At 46.9% G+C, this 13,528-nt stretch overlaps 1 protein-coding gene across 8 annotated transcripts in view; it reads left to right on the plus strand.

Moving 5' to 3' along the window:
* Window positions 1-13,528, plus strand: part of SLX4 (SLX4 structure-specific endonuclease subunit) — a 785,402-nt gene that overhangs the window by 586,335 nt on the left and 185,539 nt on the right. The gene's annotated exons all lie outside the window — the stretch shown is intronic.

Consider the following 13,528-nt stretch of genomic DNA (forward strand, 5'->3'; position numbering starts at 1 on the left):
CCTCAAGGTGTCATGCATGACATGGGGCTATTTAGCAGCTATGCTCAATGCAGCATTTACCACTTTATTCAGTGACACTTTCCAGAGTATAACAAAAGTAGGTTTAGCATGTGGTGTGGTGACCAGATGTTCCGGTTTGGCAGGACCACAGCTTGTTTACCAACAAATCAACATCATTGTTGAAATCCAAGTTAATAATAACAGCGTTTTCTTGATTTAAAAACCATGTCCAGGTTTTGCAGGACCACAGCTTGTTTACCAACAAATCAACATAATTGTTGAAATCCAAGTTAATAATAACAGTTCTGCTATGTTTCCACTTAGCTATATCTTACCGTCCCTGGACAGTCTCGCATTAGCAATTTTCATTAAGAGGCACATGTATTAACTGATTATGCAATAAAGACAGCTTGAGACATGGTTCGACAGCAGCCTCAAATAGCAAACTGAGTAAAAGCATGGTTTGCTTGGAGTCACAGCCAAATTTGCATAGTTTATATCAAGGGGAATGTCTAGCGTGCATTCCCGCGGATCCCTTTTCCTACTAATGAAGTCTAGTCCTGGCAGCCTGTAGTCCTACATTTCTGTTGGATGGCCTGTTTTGTTTATTTTATTTTGGGTATCTCCCCCTACCAAGTAGGGAGTGGGCAACTGTCATTCCTGAATGCCTGGGTGGACTTCAGATAGGATTCTTATTCCCATGTTCCACCATCATAGGTAAGATAAGGCAAGGCTAGTTGCAGAGTATGACTTTACTCCTAATGTTAGTGAATCGGCACTATAGGGTCTTTAAACTAGTTGTGCAAACCAGGCCCTCACATACAGATCAGAACGGATAGTGACCCAAGGTAAGTCAAAGCCGATTAGCATACCTGCTTTCACTGTATTAGAGATCCAGTTGTCACAGGTGCAGAGTGTTCTGCATTTGACAACTTTGACAGCTGGTTCTGAATAGTCAGCCATCCCTGTCTCCATCAGCAATCCGCACGGTTGTGAAGACCACTGTGCTGGATGAAGAAAATAAAAAAACGTATGCTTTGGTTCCCATGCAGTTGGATGACCCACATCACACCACCGGTTTACAGATTTGTTAATTTTTTGGGTCAGTGGTTGTGTAGTGAATCCCACTTATCACCCATAAAAACACAATTTCATTTGCAACCAGGTCTATGTCTAGTGTAGGTGTGCTTTTCGGATCTATGTGATCCGACCGTGGCTGATTTTCCAGCGGCTGGAAAGTTTGCATGTGAAATGTACAAACCACAAAAGGTTCATACATTTCCCATGCGAACACACATTCAAAACCCCTACATACCCACACCCCCACCCAGACCACACCCACGACCCACCACTCACCCACCCTTCACCCTCACCCACACCCTCAACACACCCCCACCCCCAACATAAACAAACCCTACTTACCTTCTCTTCACGCTGTGTCCCTGGGGCGCCAGTTCGCTTTCACTTCCGTGATCGGGACCCAGCGCCGCACAGTCCTTTTTCTTTTTTGGGAGCTGCAGGCGTTTTCCATGCAACCCCTGCTCACTATAATGTGTGGTATAGTGAGCGGGGTGTTGCGGGGGACACCCCCGCAGTCTTTTTTTTTTATACTTACCTACAATGCTACCACCAAAAGTTCCAACTGGTAGCATTTTTCAGACTTTTTGTACAGTCTGACCTTTTTTTTCGATCCAATCGTACAATTCCGTGCTTTCTACACAATGAATTATAGCATTAGGTTGGCGTTTCTGTGGATCTATATCTGCGCCACCTTCCTTTGGACCGTGTCTTGTGTGGGGACCATGGAAAGCCACCAAAAACTGTGTGAGACTGTTTTGTGGATTAAACTTCTTAAAACCTGTAAAGGCTGAAAAGGTTAATGAGTCAGAGAGTCTGCCTCAGTCTAACCTAATCACTGCCCTTGCTCTGCACATAAGTCCTCCTGTGCGTGTCCTTTCGAGGGCACAGTAATCTCACGTTGCCTTTGGCGCCATGGGAATTCCGCATACACAACCCTAGCGCCTCGCGTATGGTTGCTAGACAACCAGCACTAATGCTGCATTGGTGTATTTTCTTTTTGTGGGTAATATTGCTGCCCCGTAGTTTCGGCAGATATTGCATTAAGTGTCAAATCTTGTCACGATGGCCCTACTTGGAGAATATTGTTTCTATGCCCTGCTCTTTAAATGAGGTGCAAAATTACATGTGAGGCAACACCAGTGTTGACTTCTGCGCACCTCATTCTGACTGTTTTGGGTGGATCCCTGCTGCATCAAAATAGGGACTAGCCTTTTTGGTTGGCTAGTCGGACTGGCCTTGGTCCACCAATTGGTAATAATTATTACTCTGTCCTGCTCATTATGTGAGGGGCATCATTATCTGAAAGGCATGCCAATAAGGAATTATTGTGCACCTGGTTTGTTACCGGTTTGCAGCTCCATCGTCTCTGGGAGCATGTCTAGATCTGCCGGATGGGTGAGTTGAAAATAGTTTTTCCTATATGACATTGTGCAACCAGAGCACATCGCTATGCTTTCTTATTGTCCAAGGTTGGTATTGCCTGTATGGGGGATAATGGGAAGGGTAGTTCCTCATTGAATCCATTGAGATGTGTGGCTAATTTGTGGATCCACCAGGACTCCTTGGCAAATTTCTTACTGTGTCTATAATCCACCAGACGATGTCATCAGTTGTGTGCTGGAAGACTATATAGTGTGCTACCAGTGGTGCTGTCAGTGTCCTGCATCTTATGTGGGAGCGGTGCTCCTCTAGGTTTTCTGTAGCGTTCCAGTTGTTTGGATGATGTATTTCATACCGCATGGGCATTGTATGCAGTACACTGCATTGGACGTTTTGCAGTTGCTGAACTATTTTAGAGTCCACGGTCTGTCTTCCACTGTAGTTTTATTTACATGTAAACCTACATACTGTGCAAGTGCCATACGGATGGTGTCCCATAATCTGTTTTACATTCCATAGCAAGGTTTTTACATGTTGTTTCTGGAATTGGGCATGTGTAAGATGTTCCTTGAGGTTTGGCCAGGGGCCATCATGTGTTGATGGTTGATCTTATCTGGTGGGTGTTTTGACAATAGGTGGTGACACGCCATTTTTTATAGGCCCTGTTGTGTGGGTCTTTCCTTGAGTGTTAAAAGTACTTCCCGTGGAATCTTGCTATTTTTCACGATTGACTGAGTAGTTTTTTTGGTTACCCCCTTGATTAGTCGGATATGTGTTCTGCATGCAAATGATAGTCACTAAGGGAGGTGCAATTGCGGCGCACCATCAGAAATTGTTTGTAGGGCACATTTTTTTGACGGGAAGTGCGTGACAGCTTTTATATTGCAACAGTGTGTTCTTGTTCGTTGGTTTTTTGAAGTGTGCATTTCAGATTTCCATTATCATTCCTAATGCTAAGGTCCAAGAAATGGATCTCATGTTCATCGTGAACTTAATGTGGGGGTCACAATCGTTAAGGCAGATTGAGAATTGATCCAGGTTTTCCCTGTTGCATCTGCATATGAAAATAATATCACCAATGAAGCGCTTGCATTTGTAAATATTGTGTGTATAGGTGTTGGTGGCAGAAAAAAAATGGTGTCTCTTTGAAGTAGGCCATATAAATTATGGCAAGACTAGGGTCAATTGTTGCCCCCATTGCTGTTCCGTTTATCTGCTGATAAAAATGGATTATCAAATTTGAAGAGGTTCCTGGTGAGTGCTGTATGTAATAGATGTACTATACATTCTGTTGGTACCCTTTGCCATAGATCATAAATGTTGAGCTGGCTGCGGACTCATTCAAGGCCTAGGTCTTGTGGAATGCTGGTATATAATGCCGTTATATCCATAGTTACTTGCAGTTCCTGTTTGAGGCCAAATGGTTCATCCTCAAAGTTCACAGTGGTAGATCTGGTCTCCCGTAGGCACGATTGTGCTAGAGTACTTATTGGCTCCAAGAAGTTATCTATGAATTTGTTAACTGGTTCTAATATAGAACCACATTCTGAAACTATTGGGCGTCCAGGTGGGTTGCTCCGATCGTTATGAATTTCTGGGATTGCATAGAATAGCAGCATTCTGCCTTCAGTGTTATTCAAAAAAGTCAAATTCTTGTTGTGTTATCCATTCTCTCTCTCTGCCCAGCCTAGTCTAGCAACCAGACGTGAGGCATTTGTAGGTGGAATGCCCACGGCACCCAAGGCAATGTGAGATTACTGTGCCCTCGAAAGGACACGCGTTCCCCTCCGTTTTATGCTCAGGGCCCCCCATTGCCCACACCTGCCATTTAACTCGGGGGTGGCAATAATACTCTTGTTAAGATCACTTGCTGCGTCGGTTGGGAGGCAACATGTCATGAAACGTCATGGTGCGCATTCCCAGTGTCTGCATTGCCAATGGCAACGAGACTCTTACGGGTCCACAAAAGAACACACATGCGTGCAGAGGGAAAGTATGCAAGCATAGATCGATGCTAGCGAATGCGAGGACGCGCAGACTGAAAGAACTATAAAGAAGTGCTACACTAGTGACAATGAAACGGAAAACGAAAGGATGCTAACAGAGGCTCCAATTTTTATGTATTCACAGCCCCATGCACATGAAGGCTGACGAGAGTATGCACAAATGATTGTTAATTAAATATCAATACCACAAGGATAGCATGTAGTGGACTCCATATTGCGGGTCCACCAACAATCAGGTAAAATGATGCCCTGGGGACAACCAGAACCAGACCCTGTTATCAAGATATGTACACTTATGTCCCTTTTGTGTAATGATAAAGCCACTACATTACATTTCACCTCATGTTTGCAGATTAGATGCTCTGCAGCCATGGCTGCACAACACAATGGGGCTAGCAGAATCAACTGCCAAGCAGTCCCGAGCACCACCTAAATACAGGTATTGACACAAACTAATAAAGAACCCATAAACAGGGTAATATCAGTGTGTGAATATGTGAACAAACAATGCAGCATTTAAAATTGAAACGAGTGAGTTGAGCCTACTTACATTATGATCCTTTTCAATAGGAGAGAGAAAAAGAGGTTAGATGTACAAAGCACAAGTTAAGCACTTGAAGACGCATGTGCAGAACAAGGTCAGTGCAACAGTGATTAGGTCGTAGTGAGGCAGACTCTCTGACTCAGTAACCTTTTTAGCCTTTCTAGTTTTTAAGAGGTTTAACCACACAACAGGCTCACACACACTTGCTGGGGTTGCTTTCCAGGGTCCCCAAAGCAACACACAAGACACAGTGCTGAGGAAGGTGGCACAGCTATAGATCCAACCTAATGCTATAATTGTGTAGAAAAGTACACCTACACTGGACACAATGGTTCCCATCGTAGACCTGGTTGCAAATGAAATTGTGTTTTTATGGGTGATTAGTAGGATTCACTACACAGGGTGATTTAGAAAATACGTTGGCTTTGAAAACAGTATTTAGGTTTCCCGCTAGGATTGATGTAAATTTGTAATTGTGAATGCAACTCTGATATTAGCAGTAGCATGAAGAAAGCAATTTGTCGCAAAAAAATTAATATGCAATATAGGATTCTGCTATAAATAATTAAACAAAAAACGAAATGGAAAATGGAAATAATCAATTAATTGAATATAATTGGCTACTAGAAATGAATCAAGCGAATTTCCTGTAGTATTAAATGCAGAAAAAATGGTAAAAAAGTAAGAGAAGAAAGAAAGATAAATGTTGGGTACAATTGTGTAATTAGGTTTTGTTCCACCCCAATTTCCTTCTATTAAGGGGGGATCCCTTATGTTACATGGTCCCTAAAGTCCTCTGGAAGGTCAAATAGGTCGCTTGCCCACTCTTGTTTCTCAGGCTCCCCTAACCTCGTCTTCTTTCCAAGCTTGATGCAAAGTGTTTGTCTCCCCTTTGCTCTGACTCGCATAGGACGCTTGCTCGTTCAGTATTCTCAGTTTCCCGTAACCTTGTTGGCTTTGCCAGCCTGGATGCAAAGGGTTCATAATCATTTAAATCTGATTCACATAGGGCTCGTGCCCATTCAGGGTTTCTCAGGATCCCGTAATCTTGTCGGCTTTCCCAGTCTTGAGTCAAAGTTTTCATACCGCTCTAGTTCTGATTCACAGCGTTGCTTGTCCGGTTGGGTTTCTCAGGTTCCTGTAACCTCTGAGTGGTAGTCTCTCCGGGCGTAGCGCCTGCTTCCCTTTTGTTGCTTTCAGCTAACATTCTTCTGGTGTAGAGCTCGAGGATTCGGGTCTCCCTGGCGATCTGGTCTTGGCAGCAGTTACCGGAATCCGGCCCACCACGGCTTCTCTATGATCACACCAACAAAGGAAACGGGTACATCCCCAGCTCTGCCTCCTCCCCCCTGACCCTGGTTTCTTGGTCGGATGGGGCGCCAGCCTTCCGGTGTCTGGCTATCATTTGGCTCGTTCACCACGCTACCACAGCATCTGTGGTGAAGCGTGGCTCAGCCCCTCCGGAACATCTCCTCTCTAGAGGCTCGCGTCTGCATAGGACTCGCTCTCCTCCCGACGTAGGAGTTTCCTCCCCATTCAGAGTTCCTCCTGGGTTTGTATATGTCATCACGAACAAAGAGGGTGTGTCCTCCTTCTTAGACTGCGGCACTGGTTGATGTAGTCAAAACAGGAGTACACATAGTTTTTCCAAGTCCCATCAAGGCAGATAATGCATTCCTGACTTGGAGATCCTTATCGGATTGGGAGGCCTTGTCCCCGAGGGGGAATCTCTCCCACTGTGGTCCCACTTGCCCCGACCCCTCCCTCCCAATAATAAGTTGTTGTAAACGTTTGTGGAGTTTTAGCTCATAAAACTAGTTTCATCTAATCCATATGGGCTGTAAAATACCCTTTCTCAACACACTTTCTTATCCATTTTTTTTCCGAAGCTCCACGAGGCTACCTTCACCTCCATAGGTGATCTCTCATGTAGCGTCCAATGTGCCCCCATCTTCCTCCCCTCTCCCAAGATTTCTTCTAGTTAATTCCCTGTTGTTACTTTCTCCTCTACCCTTGCTTCAGGTCCCCCAACCAGTGGCCTAGTGTAATGCCATTTACTCATGAATGGTCACCATTCTTCCTGAAAGGATCCCCCATAGGAGGGGGCGTGGCTAAGTAGCCATGCAGTAGGAGGTGTTCCCGAGAGCTCCTGCTGATCCGGATTGATCCTTTGCAGAAACGAAGGAGATAGTGTGAGTTCATGCACACAAACTATAAACCAGGCACATGAAATGGTTGCGCGTCTACACGAACAAGCTGTGGATTGTATGATGGAGACATAACTGAAAATGAGCCGTCGGAAGTTTGTGGCTCGATAAGAGGGGGAGGAAGAAAGATGGCGGCGGCTGGGAGACAAAGGACAGAACAAAGGCAGGGCACTGCGGCATGATGAGATGGCTGCGAGTCGCTGAAGGTTGGGGGCGACCTGCCGTAATCCACGAAAGGGTCTGCAGCTGGATTCGATCTAGCCTGACCAGAGACGGTAGCACGTCAATAGAATCAGGATTTATGCTGCATCGGCAGTGACTGAAGCACTCCTGCCGAAGGACCACCACTCCAGAGGACGACACCAGAGAAATTGAGGTGCATGGAGCGGGCGGAACGACTGCAAATTATACTCCATTCGTTGTGCAAGTGAAGCGACACTGTCGGGGTGCCGGAGAGTCCCGCATTGGTGAGGGAGGAAGGACTGCGGTTGGAACAAACATCAGCGCCAGCCTGTACGGATGCAGACCCTGAGCGTTGGAATACAGAGGGACCAGTCGGAGGGGCATGCTGGTACAGACTGCTGCTGGTAGAGGTCGGTGCGGGAGTAGGTGGCACACACTGCCTTGCACCATTGTGCACCGGAGTCAACCCTCACCGGCGCGGACCCTGGATACCGGTGCATGGAGTGAGGAGGCACAAGTGAAACTAGTGACTGACATGGAGAAGGATTCGGGAGAAATCAAGCACAGCGCTGAGGCCCTTAAGGAACGGGATACACACTAGTTATCCCACATCACAGCGGGTATGTTCAAGCAATAAAGTTGTGGCAAACCTGGAACGCACGGACATGCACAGAAGGACAGAGCATGGGTGCAAATAACCAGTGGCTCGTTGCTGTTGACTCCGCAGAAGTACTACTATTGTGAGACAATTAAGTGGACAAGTAAGGACTCCCTCCCAACCAGTACACGTGATTGGTGTGGCACCCGAGTTAAGAAGCCGGGCGCTGGAACTGGAACGCACACCATCCAGCGCATTGTGTGGAGTGTCACCAAGACTGACTGCATGACACAATCCTGCGACACTCGAGGAAGATGCCACTTGCCCTCAGACAACAAGGTCCAGGATGGAATAAGTTGATCCTTAGCTGATGGGACAGCATTGATATAAGGTGAGCACAGCCCTAATCGCTCGAAGTGGTGGAGGTGGGTCACAGAGCGCAATCGTCCCTAAGGTATGTGAAAAGGGCTGGGACGCTGATGCAGAGTGCAAGCATTAACAATGGAAAGACCCGGAAAGTCCTGAATAGGGGCCGGTCCAAACTTAATAGTGCCCGAATACAGGGTTGAAGGCGCAAGGTGGAGGGAAGCAGCATGAAGAAGCATTAAATACAGAGTTGGACAATAAAAGGGGAGCACGCAGGGACACACTCATGCTGGCGGTGGGGATTCCCATGGAGGAGTTGTACGGCGACCAGGATTGTTCAAGGACTGAGTAGTATCTGAACTGGGATGATCCAGAAGACACTGGAAGCATGCAAAGACACACGTAAGCATGTACCCACAATCCAGAGGCAGGACGTTTGGCGAAGGCCTTGGGTACATGAAGCCCTAGACCCTAAGCCGTAGGGCGCATAAAGGCAAACACAAGCCCCCAAGAGCCCAGGTGGTCCAGATAAGAGATGTGCAAAAACAGGGATGGACAGTCCCATTGCTTAGACTGCACATACTGCGCACTAGTAGGGAACTGGAGCAGTGAATGCGGTGCACCACAAAAGTAGAAGGGCTACGGAAACGGCACTCGCTGCAGTAGCACGAGCCACCACGAGCTGAGGAACGTGGGAACATTTCTGTCCACCAGAGGGTATATCAGAGACAACGAGTAACCTCGTGGCTGTACAGCAACCCTTGCCCGACGCATACAGTGCAGCAGCAGGGAGGAAGCAATACAGGGTTCACCCACCTAGCTAAGACTAGACCCTAACGACTGAAGCACAGAGCTTGAAAGACTGGAAAGTGGCAAGCATAACAGTACAGACCAGAACAGCCATGGCGTCTAAGGCTCACAAAAACAAGGAAAAGCAGCCCACGATAGGAACATTCGTCAAGCCAACGCAAACATCTGAAGGAACTCAGCCAACGTCTGCAGTGTCACAGGTAGAGCAGGCCCAGATAAGAGGTGAGCAACCAGTCCTGGAAGTCATAGCAGCTTTAAATATCGCATTGGAATCTAAAATGAACGCCATCAGCCTGGATGTGAACCTTTTGAGGCAAGATGTGAGGTCACTGGCAGAACGCACAGGAGCCCTGGAAAAAGAGATGACAGTGAACACGAGTAATGTGAAAGTCAATTCCAGTGAAATATCGGCATTGCAAAAAGTGAGGAATCTTGAAAGCAGAGCAGAAGTAGCAGAAATGCAAGCAAGGCAGAACAATGTACAAATTATCAGGCTGAGGGGAGGAAGGATCAAACCCGACCAACTTCATAGAAATTATGTTGCTGCAGGAAATTGGCCCGGGAGCCCTCACCCAAGGGCTCACAGTGGAGAGAGCACACAGGGCCCTATTGAGGAGGCTGCCACCAGGAGCTCCACCTCGGCCCATAATAGCCCGGATACTAAACTACAAGGACAGGGAAAACATTCTTGAACACTTCTGCAAAGGAGGAAAGATTCAACGAGCATCAGCCAACATCACTGCTTACCTGGACTACACCTTCCTGGTGCAAAAAAAGAGGTTGAACTTTACATCCGTCAAGAGGAGGCTACGAGTAGGGAAACTCAAATACATGCTGTTATACCTGGCCAGACTAAAAGTGATACATAAAGGCTGCGCCATCTTCTTCGAGACCCCTGAAGATGTGCATAAGTAGATGGACACGGATAATTTACCAACCGAAGCGGATGATCAGGCGAGAGGTGGAAACGACAAACACCAGGGTATTGAGTAGTCACTGCACAACCACGAAGGAGAACAGCCAACTGACTGCAAATGCATACAACAGGGACACAGACGAGACACAAGCGCTGAAATGTTATATTTTTGGTTTTAATTCTCTTTTTTGGTAGAATGAAGGAACCATCGGTTGTACTAATGGGAAGTGCCCTACGCCTGAGACTAGATTGGTTTACTTTATGATACTAGCGGTTACGTATCCTTCTGCCGCACTCAGAGCACCCAGGCAAGCGTATGGAGCAGGCGTGAGATGCGGGGATGCCTGAGCACAAAGTATTGAGCTGGGCAATTGTTGGGAGAGAGGGGGGAAGTTGCGGTAGTTAGAAGGGGGTTACCCTACAGATCCACGCAGGGAAGATATAGTACATGCAACAGATGGGTAAACTATGCTGGTAACTCTATGCGAGATGGGGAAACTTAAAATCGTGTCCTGGAACATCAGGGGTTTAAACAGCTAAATCAAACGGAATAGAATAATGGCTTACCTGAGGTGCCAGAAAATTGATATTGCTCTCTTGCGGGCGACCAACCTCACTAGAGAGAAGCAAGACCCCTTAGGGAAAAAGTGGGGGGGGTACAACTCAAAGCTCAGCATGTTTGGCATACGCCAGAGTGGTTCTAATATGGGTGGCACCGGCCGTTCCATTCAGAGTCCTCAAGACCGTCCTAGATACAGAGGGTAGGATGATTGTAATACAGGGAATGGTGGAGCAGAGGGATCTGTGTTATTAACACGTACGCACCGAATCAGAATACAGCAGCCTATTTTTGGTCATTATATCCTAAGATTAGTTCATATAGGGGCGGCACACTGATATGGGGAGGAGATTTTAACTGCACACTTAAACCAGCGATGGATAGATCAGATGACAAATTCACACATCCGGCCCCTCAAGCGAAAGCCATAAATACGCTGTTGCCCGCGTTCAAATTTCCTGATATATGGAGGGCACTGCACCTGTACGATAGGGTATACTCACATTATACTGCTCCAAAGGATCTGTACACGAGGTTGGATTATGTGTTCATAGGAGAAGAGATCCTGGGTGAATTCAAGAGGGCAGAACACAAAGCGGGGGTACTTTCGGATCACGCCCCTTTGGTGGTCACGTGGCAGTTTCTTTCCCCTCGAGCTAGGATCCCGACATGGAGGATCAGGGGTGAATCACTGAAGGACTCCGTGTTCCGGGACCATCTGAGAGATGGGGTGAAAGAATACTTCAAATATAACACGGGTAGCGTGAAATCAGCAGGCACATTGTGGGAGGCCTTTAAAGTAGTGGTTAGCGGTACAGCAATAGCGAAAACAAAAGGAATACAAAACACTATAGAAAGAGACCTACGAGAAATGGAATCTAAACTAGAAACTCTTAAGTTCTGGGGATAGGTCTAAAGAAAAGGCCTCTGAGGTTTTCCGTCTACGGCAAGAGTGTCTGGCCCACTGGAACAGGCTAGGCCTGCTGAGTTACAGGAAATATGGCGAGAGACAGCATGCAGAAGGTATATGATATGATTGTTTATTTATATAGCGCCTATACACAATGTGTTTCAAAGCGCTTCAAGGCAAGGGAAGGGAACAAGGGAAAATACAACCACTTTCTTACAGGCCATGAACAGTAAGGATGTGAAATTAACTATCGTACTCGGCCTGATAAAGGTGATAAAGCTGGACGCCTGCTGGCCTGGCTCTACAAGAGCAAAACTTTACGATTGTGGATAGGGAGGGGGTGATGTGTGAGACGCAGGAAGGGGTGAATACATGTTTTTACGACTATTACAGGGAACTATATGCAGAAACCTTGGAATGTCAAATGTTGGAGATAGAGGAGGCATTCTCACAGATAGATCTCCCCAAGCTAGACGCAGAGGAGGCCAGTAGGCTAGAGGCCCCCATAACTCTAGAAGAATTGGAACGCATCATATGGGAGTCCCCGACGGGGAAACCCCGGGGGCTGATGGGTTGCCCGGCGAATTCTACAAAGAAGACAGATGTCATGCTCCCATTGCTAGCTAGGTTTAATGAGGCGTTGGACACAAGCATACTGCCCGGGTCACTAAGAGAGTCAATTATCATCACTCTCTTGAAGCCCAACAAGCCTGACACTGATTGCGGGTCGTATAGACTCCTCTCACTGGTCAACCAAGACAGTAAAATTCTCACATCCCTAATGGCCAACAGGCTTAAGCCGGTTATAGCCAAGCTTATACACTCGGATCAATCGGGGTATGTTCCACATAGAAATATCGCAAGCAACCTTAGGAGGTTACACCACATAATAGATTATACCCAAGGGAGCATACAAAAATAGGCTGTGGCCTCGCTCAACGCAGTGAAAGCGTTTGACTCTGACAAATGGCCATGGTTGATAGCAGTATTGGAAAGATTTGGTATGGGGCCCACATATATCAAATGGGTACGGTTGCTATATAGCAAACCGACAGCACAGGTCAAAACGAGCACACTTCTCTTGGAACAGTGGCGGTTAAGCAAAGGCACAAGACAGGGCTGTCCCTGGTCCTCGATGCTCTTCATCCTGGCATTGGACCCATTGGCGTTGTACCTGCAGAAAGAATATCTAGAGGCTGGTACAGATACACCAGGGGCCCAGCACCTGCTTTCCATATACGAGGATGATATGCTCCTGTACCTACAACATCCCAAAACCAATTTACAATATATTCTGGATGTGTTGGAGCGCTATGCAGACTTATCGGGCATAACAATTCATGCACAGAAGTCGTGTTTGTTCCTCCTGGTGGGATACAGGGGTAAACCTGTCAATATATTGCCGGCGCTACCGATTAGGTGGGAATAGCATACAATCAGATACTTGGTATCGAACCGAGGACTGAACACATACAAAATGTGCTGAAGGCAGTAGACGGGATTGAGAACTCTGACCTTCTGGCTTAGGCTGCCGCTGTCATTAATGGGGCGAGCCGCACTGTTGAAGATGGCGGTGCTCCCGAGATGATTTCATGTCTTCGCTAATGTCCCATATGATATCCCAAAAGCCTTTAAGTGATTGGATGGTATATGCCGCAGCTTCCTGTGGCATACCTCGAGGTGCAGGGTGGCACTCAAGAAACTTCAGATCCCGTACAAACAAGGCGTATAAAAGTGCCCAATTTTGAAGTATACTTTGTGGCTAGGCAGCTGCAGTTCGTGGCTAAATGGCTGTCCGATGAGCAGACCCAAGAGAGACAGCTGCTACAGACAGCATGTGTCCCATTCTTTTTTAAAGAAGTGATATGGACAGTTGCGGTGAGAGATTTGCAGCCTTCTTTGCTGCGGAAGCTAGGCAGGGCAATGTGGCGCAGGGCTTGCCGGCTGCTGGGGAAGGTAACACCATATT

This window comes from Ambystoma mexicanum, chromosome 2q, assembly GCF_040938575.1.
Source record: "Ambystoma mexicanum isolate Mex_15411 chromosome 2q, UKY_AmexF1_1, whole genome shotgun sequence".
NCBI classification, from domain to species: Eukaryota; Metazoa; Chordata; class Amphibia; order Caudata; family Ambystomatidae; genus Ambystoma; species Ambystoma mexicanum.